Raw genomic sequence first — 21,704 nt, forward strand, 5'->3', positions numbered from 1 at the left:
TGCTTTAAGTTGTTGTTAATGGATAAAGTCATCATTGGATAATGTAACATATATAATACAGTTTCTTAAAGGGATGACGCCCATTTTACTGATTGTGTAATTATAGTATGGACTAGTAAAAACCCATGAATCTCAAATATACCACAATTGGTTATTCAAGCATCAGCAATAAATTAATAAAGTTAAAAATGTGTCATCTCCCTTATTAATTAACCATGAACTTATTATTTTGTGTGCAGCTCCTCTGCAGTCAGTAACAAGCAGCGGGTCACTGAGTCTGCGACGCCTGCTGTGAACTTCCAGGCTAAATGAGCAGATTATGGTCAAATTGGATTTGTCAGAAACACCTTTGACCCACATAAAACAGGGCTGTCGTTCAGAGGAGCATGTGTCACCCTGCATCCACTAGAGGGGGCTGTGTGCTGCCGTGTGTGTGTGTGTGTGTGTGTGTGTCTGACTATTTGTAAAAGCTGTCAAAAGCTGCTGTTTGTACCTTGACGTGAGTCCATGTGGACAACCAGAGGAGCTGACTCTCATTTAGACACAAAGAATGAGGTGAGAGAACAAACAACTGGCTGCTTGATATTTAAATCTATTTACTATCAAACCAACTCATCAGTTTGACCCGGACCAACATATTTACTGTGGACACACCACCCCCATCTGTCCTCTCTCTTCCCTCTGAGGAAACACTGGACTTGCTCACGCCTGAGGGAAAAGAAACAAGTGTATGTGTGTGTGTTTGTGTGTTTGTGTGTGTGTGATTAGGTTTCTGGGGCTTGGACAGATGATCTGTTTGTGTGGAGGCCAATTTGTGAGTAGAAAAGATAAAGTTATCAGAGCAGGGCCGAGTGTTGTTGCAGCTGTAACACTAACTGTGCCTCTCCCACAACACAGGGATAGTTTAGATTCACACAGTCAGTGGGATCGGTGCCACGTTAGCCTGCCACACAAAGGACGTGACTATGTGAGGCAGCGATTCATTTACTTAGTATACATCAGACATGGTCCGTTTGATAGAGAGACTTCATATCCCATAATAATCTAATCATTCTGACATGCTGTCTGAACTTTTGGACTAAATTTGAGTTGGATTCAGTCGTCCGTAATGAATGTTTTTGCAGGCTCCTATATCCTCATTCAAGTCTGTGCTATACTGTTTTTCTATACTGGTGCAATAATTCATCATTCTACTACAGTGTAATCTCTATTTGGATATACTGCAACACTTTTTTATTCTATTTTATGTTATATTCTACTCATCTAGGCACCTGTAGTTTAACTTATCTCTGCACTGTTGTTCCTGTTCTTTGCTGCTGCAAATTTCCCCAATGTGGGACGAACAAAGGTTTATCTTATGTTATCTTATCTTATCTTATCTTAACTTCACTTAAATATCTCAACAGCTATCAGATGATTGCAGTGAAAGTTTGCAGAAACACTCAGAGGAGGAAGCTCACTGATCCCCTGCTTTCTTCTCTAGTGTCATTAGTGATGTTGACATTTTTTGGTTTATTAGTCAAATGTCTCAACAAATATGAGTGATGCCTGTGTGTCACTATTGTGTCTCTGTCCAAATTCTCATATTTGATAATAATAATATAGCATACACACTTTTGCGGCTTATGTATAAGAAATGAATGTACCTCATCATTTTTTTACATTTTATTCGCTCCAGGCCTCTTCACTCTTCTGGTCAACATGCTTAAAAATGAAACCACACCCATATTCATACATGGTCTAACAAGCTCTATCAGTTATGCCCCCGGATGTGCAGAAGGATGTTTAGCACTAGAAGGTCTGAGTGTAAGATGTGTGCGCTCATTTTGTGAAATCAGAACCGGTTTTGCAGCCAATCATGCTCCAACATGCGATTTACACAAGTGTAGTTTAAACACTATAAATATCTCCAGTGCACAAACACTGAGAATTCACTTTTCTCTAAATATCTTGTCTCCAGTTGTTCAAACTTTCGTAATGCAGATTTGCATATTCATAGAGTTAAAATTATTATGTAGCCTGTGTTTGGGACAAAGTAAAATAAAAATCTGTAAGTAAGACTTACAAATCTAGGAGTGGTTATTTGGGGTTTTTTAGCGAGGCATGCAGGAATGGAATTATTTTGGTTGTGTAGACACAACCTGTAAGCAATTACAAACACACAGTCACACATAAACTCTGATTAGAAACATTATTATTCAAATATTGGTGGGCGTCCTTCATGGTGAAACAAAAGACAATATAATATAATATGCAATTATATAAAATCCTGTTCAATAAAATGAACATCCTTGCAAATACACTCAAACAGGATACTACCCTCCCCCCACATGTGTACACACACACACACACACACACACACAGTCCCTCTGGCTCAGATGCACACCATATGGGCTGATCACACAGCTCAGGGTATTAGCGGTATTTGCCTGCATGGAGCAGTGTTGTTTTCAGTGTTGTAACCAAGCACTCCTCATGTTGACACCGCCATAGCTAACGACCATGCCATAAAACCATGAAAGCCTCGTGGGGGCTTAAGTCTAACCATGACATCACGGGAGAGCGGCCCAGAGGTCACCTGACTAAGAAGGAAAGGTTATGTTCCCTTTATGTAATAAACATTGGTGGAATAAGTGGTCAGATGTTTCACTTAAGCTAAAGTAGAAACAGTACAGCGTAGTAATATTCTGTGACAAGTAAAAGTCCTGAATTGACAATATTACTTAAGTAAAAGTATGTGGCTTTAGTATTACCAGCAAAAAGTATCAAAAGTAAAAGTACCTGTTATGCAGAATGGCTTATTTTACGGTGTTATATTATTATAAAATAATCTATCATTCTATTTTTTCTCTAACAGTACATGTAAGAGCATTTCAAGGCTGTAGTTTGTCATGTGGAGCCAATTTTAGATATTTAGATGTATATCACTGGTTATATTATAGTACTGAATCATGCCACATTAGAGTACAAAGAGTACAAAGTACATTATTTTCCTCTGAACTGTAGTTAAATAGATGTAGAAAGAAGCATAGGATGGAAATACTCTGCTGAAGTACATGTCAGATTTGTTCTTAACTATATTAATTGAGTAAATATACAGAGTGAGTTGCTAATAAAATTTTTACTTTTTTGTTATTTATCTAATGACCACAGAACAAACGCTAATATACACTTGAGAATACTAAAAGTTTAACTTCCATTAATTATTAACAATAGAATAAATCTTTCTGTCCATGATTTAGCTCCGCTTTGACGTCGTGACGTAACTTCCTGTTGCGTATTTCGTCATTTCCGAGTTAGCAACCGCAGTGTTGTGCTTCTCCCTCCTCGAGTGTCCGTTTTAAACCTTTTCGCTCTCCTGCTTTGTCTCTATCTCTGTGCTGTATGCCTTCCACGTTAGACTTGCTGCTTTTTTTTATTATTTTCATAACTGTAGCGTAAGCAGATAGTGTCTGTTTCTGCCCTGTTAGCCTAACTGCTAGCTTAGCCTGCTAGCCTAGCCTGTACAGCTAACGCACCGTCGCTAAGCTAACTGCGTGAGTAATGTCTGACTTGACTGTCATGCTAATCATGGTAGTGTTGACATGTGGCCGAAAGCTGAAGACACGAAGCGCTGCTATTTTATGTAGGAATGTAAGTAGTGGTTTGCATCAGGTTTTACATCAAGGCAGGGAGATGTTCAGACTATATAATTCTTAATTCATATATTCTAATTCAATATTTTCAGTTACATTGTTATCATCCCAGTCACAAAGCACCTGAGAAAGTCCTACAAAACAAAATATTTACTGCTGCCAAAATGTTATGATAATAAAAAAGTATTATACTGTTGTAATTAATTCTTCAAGCTACTGAAAGCTGCAGCCCCACCTTCAGATTTAGCTTTCTAAGCATCACATGACTGTCTACTAAAGCTTTACTGATAATTGATTGGATTGGATAAGATTAGTCTGTGTGAAACCAAATGTTTTCTTACCAATAAAATGACGCTTTTCCACCTTACTAGACCAATGTAAAGCCAAATCTTCAATTTGGTTGAATTCAACTCAGACTTTCTGGGACTTAAAATGTTGAATATTTGTTAATTAATCACTTCCTTATGGTATTTTCTCCACTAACTACCGACCAGCCTCTAACCTACCTCAGACACATTTGGCCTTTATAATTAACGATCATCTTCTTTAACCTTTTTAGTCTAACCCCACTGCAGTGTCACTCCACTGAAACTGCACCTATTTAAAGTGGTGAATAATCTTGAGGTTTGCTGTTGAGTTAGATTTCACCTCAGTGCTTCTAGTACTGGATCTAAGTGCAGCCTGTGACACCACGGATCTCTGCACACTCTTAGATCAACTGGAAAATGAATTTGTTGTCTCTGGCCTGGCTCTCACATAGTTTCAGTCGTACTTATCTGAGAGCACACAGTGTGTTTCATAAAATAATACTGCATTAACATTTTCTAATGTGAAATATGGAGTACCCCAGGGCTCTGTTCTTGGCCCTTTGCATTTCTCTCTGTATATTTCACTCCTGAGCCAAATTATGCAGAGTCATTGCCACTGCTACACTGATGATACTCAGCTGTAGTTTGCTTGTGAAGGCAGACGATCGTGCTCAAACTATTTAAGTAGATACTTGTCTGCTGTTAAAAAATAAAAAACGTAGATGCTGTTGCCACTGGCTCTGCCACCGGTTTGATCAAGTAACAGTAACTCTCAATAGCTTTATGATTTCTAAAAATCTGACAACCAAGAATCTTGGGTCTTATGTTTGATCTTTGATTCTCTAGCTAAAATTAAGTATTTTCTGTCCTTGGCTGCTGCAGAGACCCTCACTCACACCTTTGTTTCATCCGGACTTGTTAATGTAATGTTCTGTTGTGTGGTCTGCTGCAGCTAGGATCTTAAACTACAAAATTTGAACATATTACACTACTTTTAGCTTCCCTTTATCGACTGCCTGCTTATGTTAGATCAGATTCTAAGATACTTTGTGAGTTATAAAGAATTCAGCTGGCATGCCCTCTTCCTCTTGAACAACATTCAATAACCTGACATCAGACATTACAGCCTGTTTCTGTTGAGGACTTAAAAATCCAAACTCAAAATTGATATTTTTGCCTTAGCTTCCAGCTAGTTGCTAATCCTTTGAATACTTCAGGCCTTGTTGTCACTATATTTCCAGTAAGTTGGTCTCCTGCAGATGAAAATAAACCACTTCATCTCTTATGTCTCTCACACAACATTTTTTTTGTTTGTGTCTCTCTCCCCTGACCGTTGCTGCTTCACTCCAGATGTTTTTGATCTGGATCTTTGTGGATCTTTCTCCTACCTGTGTGACCGATGTGCCTGAGTTTTGCCTCCTGTGTGTTTGTTTAGTCCATGTCCATGTCTCATGTCTCTGTGGTGGGGAGGAGGTCATGCAGATCAGGTCCTATGTGGACCTGGAAGTTCCCCTCAGGTCAATATGCTTCATATACTTTTACAGTCTATAATTTTGTCACACATGGATTGAGGAAAGCGTGAGTTGTCCCCCTCCATATATCTTTGTAAACATAAGTATATACACTTAAAACACATGGTAAAGCTGTCCTTGTGCTAATTATAGATGCACAACAGTTTGTTTTTTAAGCTTCAAAAGAAACTCAGTTGCCATAGCACCCCGACACATAAGCCCTCTGCAGAAGTTTCTGTGGAGAGAAGGTGGCTGACCTCAAGTAAACAGCTACTTCGGAGAGGTTAAACCTAAAACAAAGGATGTGTGACACTTTTTGTGTCTTGAGAATGTGAGAGGAGTGTTAGAAATTTAAACGGTCAAGCAGGTCAGCCGCTGATAACAGGGATGTCGGTTCGATCCACAGCGGCAAACATTACTATATTATAATAGTTTTAGTACCTGCGGTGTCCCCTTCAGGAGTTGCTCTGACATGAAAGAAATAAGATATCAGCCTTCGCGTGCACATGCCATATATTGTATGTCTGTCCTTCCTGGAGGAGAGATCCCTCCTCTGTTGCTCTTCCTGAGGTTTCGTATATTTTTTTCCATGTTAAAGGCTTTAAGGGAGGAGTTTTTCCTTGTCTAAATGGAGGATCTATTGATAGATGGTCTTGTTTGTTCTACAGACTGTAAAGCACGGTAAATCGATGTCACTTGTGTTTTCTACCACCGTGTTATGCCGAAGATCTTGAACAAAAGAGTTCTTCTTTACAAGTTGTACTTTACCTAGCCCTTCCCCTTGGTTTATATCAGCTGTCACAAACTGTCTCGAACAAATTGATTAGAGGTTATATTTTTACAAATCCACTAAATGAGCCCTTGCATGTTGAATATTAACTCCAAGTCTAGTAGCAGAGGCAGCTGCCACAGGTTTTCTCATTCTAATGCCAGATGAAAATTATTTAAGGCCCAGCTAATCAGTTTCTACATTGATAATGAACCAAATCACGACAGTACATGTACAATCTGACTGTCTCATATGCCGTTAGCTTGTTTTCACAGGTTCAGTCTTCGTTCCTCATCTTTTGACCAAGGCCGACCACCTCCACTGATGTTTCCTGGACCAGTCGCCAGTGAATGCAACAAGGATTTATGTTGGTCCTCCCGACCAAAGGTAAGACAGCAAACAAGTTGTTGCAGAAGTTAAACTTGTGATGCCTAATTATGAGACTTAATCAGTGGGACTGTGTCAATCCATTCCTTATTGGACTTGTTAGTGCATTTAGTACCCCTAACAAGCATTTACTGTTTTAAGGCCTAAAGCACCACCTGGGTGATACAATAAACAGTTTTATAGCTACAATACTGACATGGTTTTAGACCGTCTTTACCAAAAACAAGACTACTGAGCAAACCTTCGTCCCTGATTTGAGATAATTTTCTCTGAACTGAAGAAGTGAGCTGAGATGAGTTTGTCTAAGGTTAGATGGAAAGTTTCTTAATCACATGTTGGAACCGCTAATTTAAGACTGCAGTCTTTACTTGAGCAAATATTATACTATAGCATCATTATGGTCATAAAGTGAACAAACAACTAAGGCTTGCCGGGAAACACTTGCTGCGCTGAATACTGGCGTTGTAGCGTGTTACAGAGGTCAATAAAGAAAAAGGACAGAAACAGCTATTTATTAAATGCATAGCGGGATTTCAAAGCCTTTGCTTTAAGTGAACACAGAGTACATACAGAGTAAAAAGAATGCCTTTATTAATTACAACTTACTCTAGTGGCACTCTGATTATCTTCCTCTCTCTCTCACACACACATGCACAGACTGCCATCATACAATAGAAAAGCTACTTACAAAATGTCATTAACATCATTGTTAAACTAAATCCATCCCACATATTTCTGTCCAACACTATCAGATGTTAGTGTTTAAGACGTTTAATGAAATCCTGGCGATTACATTTAATACATTACACAATATTAGTGCATTTCAAACTAAAAGTAAATTGTATATTTTATCTCCCAGTAAAGAAAAACGTGAAAATATTATAATTTTGATCAACAATCAAAAGAGCAACGTAGTCAAATGTCTTCCTCTTGGCCCACAATCATATTTCATCATATTATATTATATCATCATATTACATGTTCTTTTACTCTCATTTGAGCCTTTCAGACAGTTGGACTTTTAATTTTTCAGAGTTTAGATTTCATCAAATGTTTGGCAAATGTTTTAATTTACATTCCTAATTTATATTCTTGTTTGGCAGCAGCTGCTCTCAGAGCCTCCCGGTGTACTTCAGCGCGCCAAAGATACCGCCACCTGAAAAACGATAGAAGCTTTTTAATGTTCATCATATTAAACAGGAGTTTTGAGACTGGTAGTTTAGACTTCCATCCCATTTGGGGACAAATGTGTCGTTCAAAACCATATTGAAAAAACAAGCAATTTAATTCTAGTGTGAATGTGCTACACACCGAAAACATAATAGAATTTGTATATAATTTGCCATTTTTGCAGTTTGCATGTGTTTTCTTGCAACTTGACAGCAATTTTTAGCTGGATTAATGATTATATGGAAGCCTGTCAATGCCAAAAGAAGGAAAAAACGTTAAAAGTTAGGAATGAATAAATATAAACACTGAACTTAGTCAAAATGATCAAATAATTAGAATGAGCTTTGACTCATTAAGCCAGATGTCTGGAATAATGAGGATTACACAATACAGGACGAAGTCATAATTCTGACTTTTATCTTTACCATTTTCAACATTTCTTACATTTTTTTCTTGTCTTGGTGAGGATGAGCTTCCGCAGCTTTGAAATAATGAGTTCTACTAATCTTTTGCTCTCCCATTGCTCCTGCTCTAACCTCACTTACTGTCCATCTCTTGATAAGCTGGTATCAAATTTCCAGTCTATCCTTGTTAATGGATAACTGGATGATGTGCTATTGAGGAAGCAGAGATGAGGTGTTGCGTAAAAAGGGCATGTTTGTACTCACCGACAGCAGCCACCCCGGCGATAGAGCCGATGGTAATACCGGCTATAGCGCCAGATGAAAGCCCTTGTGATGAACCTCCGCCCACGGGCTTGGTGGTAGCCTCAGCTGGATCAGTGGCAGGTGGCTTGGTGGTAGCCTCAGCTGGATCAGTGGCAGGTGGCTTGGTGGCAGGTGGCTTGGTGGCAGGTGACTTGGTGGTAGCCTCAGGTGGCTTGGTGGCAGGTGGCTTGGTGGCAGGTGGCTTGGTGGCAGGTGGCTTGGTGGTAGCCTCAGGTGGATCAGTGGTAGGTGGCTTGGTGGTAGGTGGCTTGGTGGTAGGTGGCTTGGTGGTAGCCTCAGGTGGATCAGTGGTAGGTGGCTTGGTGGTAGGTGGCTTGGTGGTAGCCTCAGGTGGATCAGTGGTAGGTGGCTTGGTGGTAGGTGGCTTGGTGGTAGCCTCAGGTGGATCAGTGGTAGGTGGCTTGGTGGTAGGTGGCTTGGTGGTAGCCTCAGGTGGATCAGTGGTAGGTGGCTTGGTGGTAGGTGGCTTAGTTGGGCCATCTGTGGTCGTGGTTTGTACTACACACAGGGCTACTGTGTCGGTTAAAGCAAAAAGGCAGACAAGTGTTAAAAGAGAATCAAAGTGTCTCATAGATGATAACACATTAAAAAAAAAAAAACTTCGATCTAGAGTTCACAAGTGCGGGTAATAACTAAACACAAGTACTGACTTCATCTCAACTTTTATTTTGTAAAATCTTGCCAAAGAATCTGCTGCTTTGGTTCATTTTATCAAGTCTTTTAGCTTACAGTAATTATAGAACAATTTAGTGAGTGAGTGTGAGGACAGTGGTCGTCATTGTGCGTGGAAGAACTACATTTCTTTAAATCAATAATGGGAACAGTGTCAAAGATAATAAACCTGGTCTTTGACCCAATAGCTCCATTAAAAAAGTTCTAACTAACCCTTTTAACAAACACTATCAACATTTGTAGCTCTGAGGCTGTGACCTCTGACCGTCACCTTCTGTCACCAACCATTAGGAAATTCTACAACACTATAACCTATAAATAAAAAGAAATATGACTCCAAGTTGTAAAGTAACGTTTGTTTTCACAATAACCAAACATAAGCTAGCTTGGTGCAATAGTACAGACTTATAAAATGTCATTAAACGTGCTGTGTCGTATGATTTGATTCCATTTTTTCAATTATCTATTACATTTCCCCGCCACAAATGATTTGCCAATGCCAGGTAATGGAATTCTCCCATGTCAGGTAAAATGAATAATTATCATAGCATCACAGTAAAGGTTAGCTAATGGTTGAGCTTAGCAACGTGCTAATGGTTTTGACTTTTGATAAATGGCTATAATTTCATACTCAAGATAAGATATTGCTTTATTTGTCCCACAACATTTACAGTCATACCGTAGCTTTTAAATGTTCCTGAGTCCAACCTCCTCACATTTATTCTCCATTTCCTCCTCACAGTTTATTGCACATTGCATGTTTCATGTAATTTGATAGCAGCGTCACTTGAAACGATGTAAGTCGTTGTCACTATCCACCCTCTGCTGATTTCTTTTGGCTGTTTTATATTTAGAGATCACAACAATCTCATTTAAACTCCCTTAAACCACCAGGCTGAAGTTATTTCCACATTTAGAGGCCCCAGTGGGCAAAGAAATAACTTAATTTCATTTACAAAGAGGTTATATATCATAACTAATGCTTTTTTAATCAGTTATAAGTATTAATAACAACTTTTTGGGTTGCCAGGTTATGAAAAATATCTTTGAGTGGCTGGACTGTTGGCACACTTACCTTCTTCTACAAGTCTGAGGATCATTTCACGTATTAACACTTAAAAATGTTGACTTATTGACTAAAATCCTTAATTAACAACTCAATAACATTCATACATATGTTATTAGAATGTAACTTTTAACATTAAACATAAAACTGCATTACTCCCAAATAGAAAATGGATAAATATCAGCCCATAGGATTTCTAACAACCTGGAACAAATCTGTGGCTTGTTGCTGATCTATAAGGAAATAATAAAGTATTCATAACTGATAAGAAAGCCATTGGTTACAACATATAAACTCTTTGCACCAAGAACCTTTTAAAGAGTGTGTATAATATTATTTTTACCTGCGCCAAGAAGGCAGACAGCCAGCACATGAAGATTCACTCGCATCGTCCAAGAGTGAGTGTAAATACGACAAAGCAGGGGATAGATCTCGAGGGATGTTCTTCGGATTGTGCCGCTGGAAACACAAAAGCACAAACATATAGAGTGAGTTAATTTCTGTGCAAGCGCACATGTGATATGTTCTGGTTCCGTTATTAGACCGTATCTTACGTTGTGGGGTCACAAACAGGAAATGTTTGTGAAGCTCATTAACCTCATTAGTTACGGAGGAAGAAGATGCATCAGTGTAACGTAAATGATTCATAAAAGAAACCAGACATATTGATTTCTAAATATAACAAAAAAGTATATAAAAGAGCACATGAATATACAAAAAGTATATATGCTAACATTTCTGTGGATGGGAAAACTTACAGAGAAAACTCCTTGAGAAAACTTGTGTTACTCACCTGAGAGGCTGTCAGTGATGATTTTCTTCCTTCCCGTAAGACCAGAGGATATTCTCAGACACCTGCTTTTATGAGCGCTTTATCACATCACCGCATCATCAGTAGTCCTCCCATCTGTGTGTGTGGGTGTGTGCGCGCGCTGTAATACATCACCACAGTTGATGGCAAGCTAACTGCCAGTGAATTTGTGGTATGGAGGATCTGGTTACTCCAATTTTTCAGCCTTGATGGCATATCTTTAACAGGAAAAGACATAATCAATATCGAGTATTGTGAAAGCTCTCCGTGTCTTTGTGGCAGCCAATCCTGAGACAGATATTCAGGTGATGTAACGCAAAAACAAACAAAAGCTGAGGCTGTCCTAAAAAGAAAAATGACATCATCGGTCACTTGACCACCTCCTGTGTCCGTATGAATCACACTTTTTTTTTTGTCTCTGAAGCAAAAGCAGAAGTAGCGTGATATTGTTTTATGTAAATCCCCCACACATTAAATTGGAGTGGATGGTTGAGTCCACAATGCTTAAGATTGTGACAAGTGAGAACACTGTTCTCATCCTGTTTCCCATAAACAGGCCACTTTGACCACAATGACAACAATCATCGTCCAACCACAAGCAAATCCAGTGGCAGCAGATCACAATATGCTTTGCCTTAGGTTGCGGAAACACTTACAGGGTGGACTGCTCTCTTCTTGCAGTTGTTTGCACTTGGTTTCCTTTGGCTTGTCCTCGAGTCAGCAGTGCAAGGCAAACTACCCAGCTTGCATCAGTGGCCAGAGCAATAAAAATTGATCCAACAGGCAACACAGCCTAGCAAAACAAGGTGGCTGTCTGAATGTCCTACAGTTTTTAGTGCTCGGTGAGCTGTACAGCAGAGTGCAGCTGAAAACACACTGTCACCATAGCACAGCAGCATGCCATTTACATGGATACGGCGTGGAAGAGTCATAGCTGCCAATTTTTAACCAGCAAACAAACTGCAACTAAAACAATCCTCTGGAGCCAAGGCAGCGTTTTTCCCATTGGTAGACCAGCATGCAAGACTTTAGCTGTATTTACATGGAGCCTAATGTAGTGAAAAGCCCAAACAGAATAAAAATGGTCCATGTAAACATCAGAATAACAGGCCCAGACCCAGAGGGGTAGTTTAAACCTTTTCATAAACCAGTCAAAAGACAGTTTTCCAATCCTGCTCCAACACACCTGATTCAAATGACCAGCTCATCATCAAGCTCCTCAAAAGTCTGAAAACCACAGATTCATTCGAGTCAAGTGTGTTTGTCGCAGCTTCTGCAGAGAGTTTTGGTTTATTTTTATACAAACTCTTAAAGAACCGAAGACTATTGGACGCCTAGACGGTAGGAAAATAACAACCTGTTCAAACAAGTCGACAAAAAGAAGCCAGAGCTGGAGAACAGGACAGTTATTCCACATTAAAGTGTATTTATGCAGCTGGCATGTTACAAGAAAACGAAGCAAAGAACATTAAACATGGTCGCAGTCGTGATAGATAATAGTTTAGTTTGTTCTAGAGATCAGAACCAGAGTAACAGAAGTCTTTCCTCTGGGTTCATTTGGAAAAACCACTGCATTGATGATCTGTCGTGATTTGATTGGCTCATAAACAACGAGCAGGTTGGAGCCAAACCATTAAGTGCTTTATAGACTATTAGTGGAATTTTTAAGTTGTTTCTGTATTGCACTGGGAGCCACTGAAGTGGTTTAAGTACCAGATTAATACAGTATGTTTGACTTGAGATGAAACCTTGGGATTGTTTTTGATTTCCAACAAATAATCATCATAGTAGCCGAACACTAAGGAGGTAAGGAGGTAAGGAGGTAAGGAGGTAAGCTCACAGCCCTGCCAGATGAACTCTTCAGCAACACCGCCGATTAGCTTCATTTGAGTTTCGCCATCAACAGGATGTTGTTGAACACCATTGTCACTATTTTTTCATAGACATTAGACATGTCAGAGACATAATTGCAGTTTGATCCTGGGCTGCTGGCTGAGCTGATGAATCCTTTTTGTCTCATTTTGACCCCAAAATATGTAAAAAATGGGACCCAGCCTTAAAGATACCAAAGTTATCCTCCAATACCCACAACTCTGCACATTTCTTGTTTTCAACTTCTAGGTCAGATAATGTGATTGTAGTCTGCTGTAGTGATTTAGCTAAACCATTTATTACATTTTCCAACCTTGTGCAGTCGCCTCCTCCCCCACACATAACCACGTACACACCCTTGACTTTTACTGTGGACGTATGTCGTAATTACAGGAAGTAGACTGATTTAATTCCTGACCGTAAATGTTATAACTTTGATGCAATTGTAATACCTGCTACAATAAACCAGAAATGTATAATCTGCTCTCTAATCTTTATTGAGTATTACACCGCCAGGTTGTGCAGCCACTTGTTCCTTACTTTTCTGATATCAACAATGAAGTTAGTTGGTTTAATGATTAGTGGACAACAGCCCTGGACTTTTCTTAACACGACCCCTTGGATCAATGGTAACACCAGACAACGGTGAAAACAAACGTACATGGAAAGAATCTAAACTCACATCCATAAGAAGGAGCTATTGTTTAAACCGAACCTAATTATTAAAGATGTCTTGATTAATTAGTGATAAACCCAACCCAAGAACTATTAACCAGCTTGTAAATCCATCTCATCCTGGCACTACCGTGTCATCTTGACTGTAAAAATGGAATATCTTTTGTCGCTGGCAGGATCAACGGTCTGAGGTCCCATTTTCCCCTGACAGTTTTAGTCCCTCGTCCCCATTCAGCTCTCCTATTTTACTGTCTCAATGTGTTCCCGTCTCCCTGCAGATCTTTTTAAACACCGTAGCTCAGGCGGTTAATTCCTCCAACCCGAGTTACAGTTCCCACAAAATGTCTTAAATCTCCTTCCTGTCTTAAGTCTTAAGTCGTGCTGGACTATTATAAAATTGCCAGTGTTCAGACACTTTTTAAAAAAACAAAACTCGGCCCAGTTAGAGAACTATTGACCAACGTCCAACTTACCCATTTTAATCCAAAACCTTGAAAAATGTGTCACAGACCAACTCCTGAAGTTGGTTGAAGCCAAAATCTAATCTAATTTCTGACTAATTTCTAATTTGATTCACATTATCGTGCATGCAGACAATTCAGCAGTAGCTCATGACAGGCGGTGATTTGTGGCATGGAGTGAGCTATTGCTTTTATAAAATGGTCTCCCAAGTGTGGCGAAAGTAAATAGACTCACTGCAATTTAAATAGTTTTATTAATAGATAATTATGTTGGAAATAAAGTAGTTCCCCCTGACTGCGTGCACCTTGTGCCTCGTCGCCTTGTTGGACAAATCTGCTTTCCTTCATCCAGACTGACAAACCGTCCCGTTTCAATAGTTAAAATACCAAATCAAAGCTGGGGACATAAACATCTTTGGTTTTTAGACACATTTTAGACGCCGTAATTCTCCCTATTCGTATTTTATCATCCTGAATGAATGCAGTTTGGGTTTAGTCCATTAATCATCAGCTTATTGCTCTTTACACTGAATCAGACCCAGACTTGTAGTTACAAAACAATGGGCTCACATCTTTTGGCCAAGAACCAAGAATGTGTTTAATTTTAATCAGGACACACACAAGCATGGTAAAGTTTTTGGATATATATATATATATATGATAAATGTTTTCATTAATCAAATTTGTATGTAACTGAATGACACTAGCTTGGCCTGACGTGTGCTGTAAAAATAGCAGTGGTTACGTGGCTTGGTATTAAGCCATGCGAAAACTGATATCATACTAGTTTTTTATTGGTTTATTAATGGTTTTAATTAGGTTATGGCATGGCATTACTGTTATTTTGGTCTACCATAACTTCTTTTATGGCAGTACACTTTGGTCAAAGGTGCAGAATCCGCTAACCAACCCGAGCATCACAGGAAGCATGGAGTCCGCCCACTTCCTGTGTCCTTTTGGTAAAGGACACAGGATTTACCCGTTGATTAAACAATGTGCTAAGACCAGCCTTTATTTCTTTACATAGATACCCTAAACAATCATTTAGAAATGCGTGTGACAACAAATCAAAGGCTTAACTTAAGTCCTCTAATAAATGGCTTTAGCGTCTTATCTGATGTGGAGGCTTCGGCACAGTCCAGTAATTCTGAATAAGATAACACGTGCACTATGATTTGCTGTTGTGAATCTATTAGTTTATCTTTAGAATAAAGCGTTGCACTTCCCTGTCTGGTAGTACAGTACAGAGTCTCATGGCACAGATCATTGCAGCACCCAGTAAGGCAGACTACTAAAAAAGCACGTTAACAATAATCCCAATAAGCATTTTGACACGTTGTGATGTTTTTTCTTTCTTTACTTGACTTGTACTTGTTTTAATATGTTCTTATTGACTTTTTTTTACACGTTATAAGTCTTGTTTTACATCCTTTCAGCATTTTGGAAGAGTGTAGGGATCCAAATAAAGAACTAAAGAGATTAAACTACTGTTCACCATCAGTGTGAAAGGTTTATGACGTAAGATAACATAGAGGAGTGAAGAAAGTGTTAGTTGTTTGATCTGAGAGCTCACCACATCGTAACAACATACAAAAGCGGTGAGGACAATTTACAGTAACAAGGTGTCTGTAAAAGTGAAACTCTGGCCCACATGAGGCACCAAACTGCACAGTAAAAGCTCTTTGATTTATCTTTGCTTTCTGGATTTTCTTTCTCAGAGATTTTAGTGGATACATGACTGCTTACGACCGCACTACACAGTACATGAAGGTTTGTGCTCCTTATTCCAAAGGCAGTGGAGGGGGAGTTGTAAGAGCAACAACATCTTTGATGAACTAAGGTCACAACTTTTCACTTTTAATCATCCAAAGCTTTTCAGAATGTCAGAGAAACACTGATCTGGTATCAGCGCACCTGGGAACCATGAACATCTAGAATAATCTGGTTATCTCTCTGTGCTCTGATGGCTCAGGGTTCACTGACGCAGCATTTCCTGCATTTGTCACAATGGCAATAACAATACTTAAGGAAATATTCAGGTACCAAATTCCACTAACTAGAAATTGCCATCGGACAAGTCTGTCACATCTTATCTGAAGCCATGGGTGAAACTCATTTCTAATTTTATCTGTGAGTCATAAAAAAGTCGTAAAAAAATGGAAACTATGAGTCATGTGAAACTTAAGACTTAAATACTGATGGTTTGAGGATTTAACTTGATCAGTTTTTCATTTTCAAATCTCAGTAATAAAGGTTGAGCTTGCACACCACTTTTCACCATGGAAATATGTATTGCTGGACATTGTACAGATTTGGCAAGTTGAAGTTTATAGTTACACAACTTATCTAGTTTCAATTTACTTTACAGTTCACTTTTCATTGTGAGTAAATTTACTTAGTTTGAGATAAGGGTGTGACAAAGTCTGGGACTGTTGGTCAGACAAATCAAGAAACCTCACCGTGGACTTGTGACAAACATGTCTCACAGTTTTCTGATATTTTTGTGGTAACAATTGATTAATCAAGAAAATACTCAAATAACTCAAATATTCAAGCTTGTCTTAGGTCATTTCAGTCTTTATTGTTCTTCCATTGTTCATATTTTTGAAAAGTTGAATTGAATCAAATTACCACACCAAATTATGTGCTGCAATCTTGGCGCTAAGACAAATACTACTTGATTCACAGGCTTTTAGAGTTTAATTAAATATGTAAGACTTGTCATTGTCTTGTGTACTGTTGGCCTGAAGTAGTGAATTGAAAAGCCAAGTCTCAGTGAGTTCAGAGGGGCAGTGTACTTCCTGCAGCTCATGTGGTATGAGCGGCGTCCAGATGATGATAACCTGAAGGACGACACCATAGACGGTACATTAGAAGTGGATAAAGCCATCCTGATGTCAGCCGTTGGTTTGTGGGCCAGTTTGGCTTTCTGGGCGTCGCCATCTTGGGTTTGTGGAGCAAGAAGTGTCGTTCGATCCAAGCAGATCGCCTCTGATTGGTAAAGATTGGTCAGAAAGTAGTCCCATCCTCAAGCATACAATGCTTCATGGTCTTGTTTTCCTCGAAATGGGACCAGAGTCTACTGAATGAACATCCTGCTGGGCGGAGATAACTGTAAACTATAAACTCATCAGGACAATGTTTACTGCAGTAATAACCCAAGTGAGAAGTCGGCTCATTTTCTCATTGACTTCCATCCAATCAATCAGTTTGCAACCAGCGGAGTCGCCCCCTGTTGGCCATTAGAAAGAGTGCAGGTTTAAGGCTCTTTGGCACTTTGGCTTCACTTTTCAGACTCTGAAGCTACGTCCACTTCTCTTATACAGCCTACAGACGACACTCACTGTTGGAAATAGTTATTATAGTAAACTGTAAACAGAGGTTCATTTATATTCTGTCCTTTTGAGACGTTTCAGATTAACCAGTAGATTTCCAGTCCATTGCAAAGTGGGGTAACAGCAAAAAGTGCAGTCTCTCCGTGCAAATATCAACATGTAGCAGTTTAGGTTACCTTGTAGGGCTATATTAAATAAGGGAAATTACTTTGGATGTACTGTATATTCTGTCTTCTGTATATTGCAGAGCTTTCCTACTTTTCCTGTATTTTACTGGCTTACTCATGTTGGTGAATGTCAACAGATATTTTTGCTGTTAGTGACTGTTGGTTCTATTTTTCTTGCCACAAATAATCCTTTTCAGGGACAAGATGAAAAGGAGGCAATCTCCATAAACAAGCTTCAGATTTAGGCGGAGGGCCCACTTCTCACCAGAAGAACGACTCCCTGACACTGATGAAGGCTGTCAGGTAACATCAGAACAGACGGCAGCAGACAGAGCAGATCCTTGTCACAACGCCAGTGATGGTGACAGCAGCACTGACGGTGACTCCAGGTCTGCTCCTCAGGTTGAGGATGAAGAAGACAATGCAGGTGGCCTTCATGGAGGGATTGAACGGGCAGCGTTAAGGTTAGTTTGTCCCAGAATCTGATGCAGAAGCAGGATTTTCAGATGTGCACATGAGCCTTGTGGACAGTTATACAGTGTTTTAGTGTCTTTAGCAGCGCTCACAGTCAGTTAGTACTCAAATAGATGTTGTCTGCACTAGTCAAAGATCATCTATTACTCTATAATGCCATGGTACAACATTAGTGGGCTGTTATTACTACATTAGTAGTTCTTCTCTCTCTACTGAACCACATTATGTCAATTTAAAGAGCTGCATTCTCCTCGTTAAGCATTAATTGATCTCTATATCTATCTGAAAAATAGGGCATGTCAAGCTAGTAGGATATCTCAGTCGAAGCAAGCACCACCACATAATGGTGTACTTTATATTTAACACTGGTTGATTTTGGATGCCTTGGTAGTTTCTGAGAGTCTGCTAATAATACAACTACTAATGATGAACTAATAATTAATATTTTCTGATCAGGTGATAAGCTGAAGACGAGAGAAAAGATGAGCTGTGACACCTCAGAGTTCAGATTCACATTCATTCTTTGGGAATGTAACAGTTGACGAGACGACGAGGAAGAGGAAGTCATTAGGAGAAGACTCATCAAGCTAAGGTTTGGTGTTTGCAGACGTTTACGGTGTTTGATGGTACGAGACTGTTTCCTGTAGGAACATTCATTGACACATACATGGCCACGTAAAATGTTGTCCTTTTCTGTTGCAACAATATGACGTAGATGGTTATATATAGATGGTTTATACAATTTGTTGGTAGTTTTATCCTGCGGTACTTTAGAGATCCCACGGGGATTCTTTGTGCAGACTCATAATTAGACTGGTCGGATGTTTGGAGTGTGTGGTCGACTGTTAGCGCAACATTTTTCATATTTCAAAGCTGCTTGCAGGTGCATTTTTTTTTGTCTTAAATAGTTGTTTGTGTTGCGAGAGCCACATAAACTCCTGCAACATTAATATTTAGCTTTGTTTGTCATGCACAGTTTTGGTGATACAGACTCTGGCAGTGAGCATGAGGACAGTGCTCAAATCTCTCCCTCACTCCAGCACCACCTAAACCTCCACCTCCTCCTAACATAACACTGAATGAAGCTTGTCAGACCTGTGCTGCTGTAGCGTCACTCCATCAACCTCTGGTTCTAAAACTGTCCACCCGTTAACATGAACATGATACAACATGTTCTTATTCACTGACTTCAGCTCCACCTGTACCACCTGTTCTCAAACCTACAAGTCTCTCTTAAGCTTCAAATATAGATATGTTGCACATTGTCTTCCTTTAAGATGACTGACCCAGAACCTGTGTAGGCTCTGGCCCAGATCCCACGCAGAACTGATCCAGGCCTGGTCCACCTTCAGGCCAAATGACTGCAAAATACCTTTCATCAGTGTTGACCCGCTGTACTAAAGGACTCTGGCTTGGATCCCTTTTTCAGATCTTACTCAGAATTTACAGAAGCTCTCAACTGAAACTGGGCTGTGTGATTTTTGGGTTAGCTATCCAGGGCAGCTCAGTGGTGCCGTGATTAGCACTGTCTCCTCACAGCAAGACGGTTCCAGGTTGGGATCTGCTGGCTGACTGGTTTGTAGTTTAAGGTTTTTCTGTGTGGAGTTTGCACGTTCTTGTACTCCGGCTTCCTCCACCAGTCCCAAGACATGCAGGTTAGGTTTATTGGTGACTCTGTCGGCCCTGTGATTGACTGGCAGTGAGTCCAGGTTGTACCTCACCTCTCGCCCAATGTCAGTAGGGATTGGCTCCAGCCTTCCTGCGACCCTTAAAGATAAGTGGTATAAACAATGGATGGATCGCTATTCAGCCACGTCACTGTCCCCAAATCAATATTAAAACTTTGACCTAAAGTCTCAGTGAGTTCAGAGGTCGCTATGATTACTCATTTTATGTAGCCGGCACATTAATTCAGAACAGAAAGCTCGACTGGAACTACTTAGTAGGTGTCCTATACAAGCCCCCAGTTAGTGTGCCAGGCTCTGGAGCCAAATCCTATTGTCCCAATTCAAGTTAGTGGAGGGTGAAATGGAAGGAAGCCAGCTCGATCAGGCCGAGGGACTAGTCCGCATGCTCTGCGGGCAGATTTGGGTCATTTTATGGCTGGAAAGTCAAATTTTTTTGGCGTCATATGGCGCTGAGCACCTCCAACCCTGTATCCAGTTGTTTTTATATACCCATGGTCCTGTATCTCATTTTGATAGACACCCTGGAGCCAATCAGAGCTGAGTATTCACTCAGACCACAGTATAAATTAGTAAAACCCAGCTGTTCTGTCACAGCTACAATATGGAAGCTCACTTGGATCATGTTGACTTGATGCCCGGCCGTCTTTAACAAGCAGCCATTAGACACTGCCCAACAAGGCCAGTGAAGTCGGGTCAACTGACTTTAAAGGGAGCGTTTACTTGATAGCCGATAGCAGCATCTGATGGCTGATAGTCTCAGCTTAGCATGGAGGGACGACAGATACAGAGGCTGCGTCAGAGGTGTACGTCCAACTGTGCTATTTGTCTTTAGCTTGATGGCATCCAGTGTGTTCTGTGTAAAACATCCATGTTGAGAAGAAAATGTGCAAAGATGCTCTTTTGTTTTTACTTTAGAGTTTGTCTCATGTCAACACTATTATGAGTATGGCAATGGTTTATACTATAATTCTTCAGTTATGGTGGATTTTTTTTATTATCTACGAGAGTCTCAACTATATTCTTTTAAAATTTTAGAAATGTACAGTATATTAATTCAAATATATACAAAGTACAAATGTTAACCTTTCCTTTCCTTTCCTTTCCTTTGCAGGGACTGCGGGGACTTGCTTCTTCTTGTTTTCAACCAACGTCCATACAGAAACAGTGCTGAGGATGAAGAGAACCAGGCAGTCGAACAGCTTTTACACTGTCTTTTATACTTGTTCACAAAAGTAATCAAATGAGAAAGAATTGTAAAGAAAATGTGTTGTTCAGCATGAAAAAAGTCCACCACAAGGGACGTGTTACAGAAAATAAATAACATTTTGGAGAAAATAAATCTAAATATGATGGGAGAGTGAATGTTGGATCCAAGTAACTGATCGTGTATCTCTGTGTCTGCTGGATGAGACAGAAGAACTGAATACGCTGATAATTGGTCAGTATTGTGCTTACTGCATGTTGTGCTGCACACAAGCGCTCGAAAATCTAACTAGTGCAAATTTAAATACATTTTTGAATGCAGAGTACTTTAACTGTGCTTGGATAGAGTGGTGTTGCTTCTGTTATTCAGTGGTAACAAGTAGTTGAATAAATTTACTGAGTCTTCTCATTGTATCCTACTTAGAGGGGAATATTGCATATTTTATTCCACTACATTTATTTGACAGCATACAGACCATTTGTACAACACAATGTGGGATTTGGTTACAGCTCCAGATTAAGAAATATATCAGGTAGCAGGTAACTTACCTTACAGAAAAGCAGCTGGGGCACCTTGTCATATATCTGCCAAATACTAAGATGGCTTCATTTAAATCATTCAAGAGGTAAAACAATTCAATATTTTATAAAAAGTCAAAAAATGCCATTTCAAACCTCCCAAAAACCAATTTGCAAATCCTGAGCAGCCCTTTACCAACACCTCAACCATATCAGTCCTAAACATTATCACCATTTTCAAAAAACTGGTAGC

The 21,704-nt window shown here is 39.6% G+C and overlaps 2 long non-coding RNA genes across 2 annotated transcripts; one reads left to right on the top strand and one right to left on the bottom strand.

The window, feature by feature from the left end:
* The first annotated feature begins 5,339 nt into the window (after positions 1-5,339).
* Positions 5,340-21,011, top strand: LOC139213513 (uncharacterized). Its single transcript, XR_011585436.1, has 5 exons — positions 5,340-5,460; positions 6,486-6,610; positions 17,765-18,031; positions 18,498-18,633; positions 20,841-21,011. It is a non-coding gene; the product is annotated as an uncharacterized lncRNA (long non-coding RNA).
* LOC139213305 (uncharacterized) lies at positions 7,530-8,530 on the bottom strand. The gene is made up of 2 exons (XR_011585419.1): positions 8,449-8,530; positions 7,530-7,766 (listed from the first exon to the last, which is right to left on the bottom strand). It is a non-coding gene; the product is annotated as an uncharacterized lncRNA (long non-coding RNA).
* Positions 21,012-21,704: the final 693 nt, after the last annotated feature.

This window comes from Pempheris klunzingeri, chromosome 14 (genome assembly GCF_042242105.1).
Source record: "Pempheris klunzingeri isolate RE-2024b chromosome 14, fPemKlu1.hap1, whole genome shotgun sequence".
Lineage (NCBI taxonomy): Eukaryota > Metazoa > Chordata > Actinopteri > Acropomatiformes > Pempheridae > Pempheris > Pempheris klunzingeri.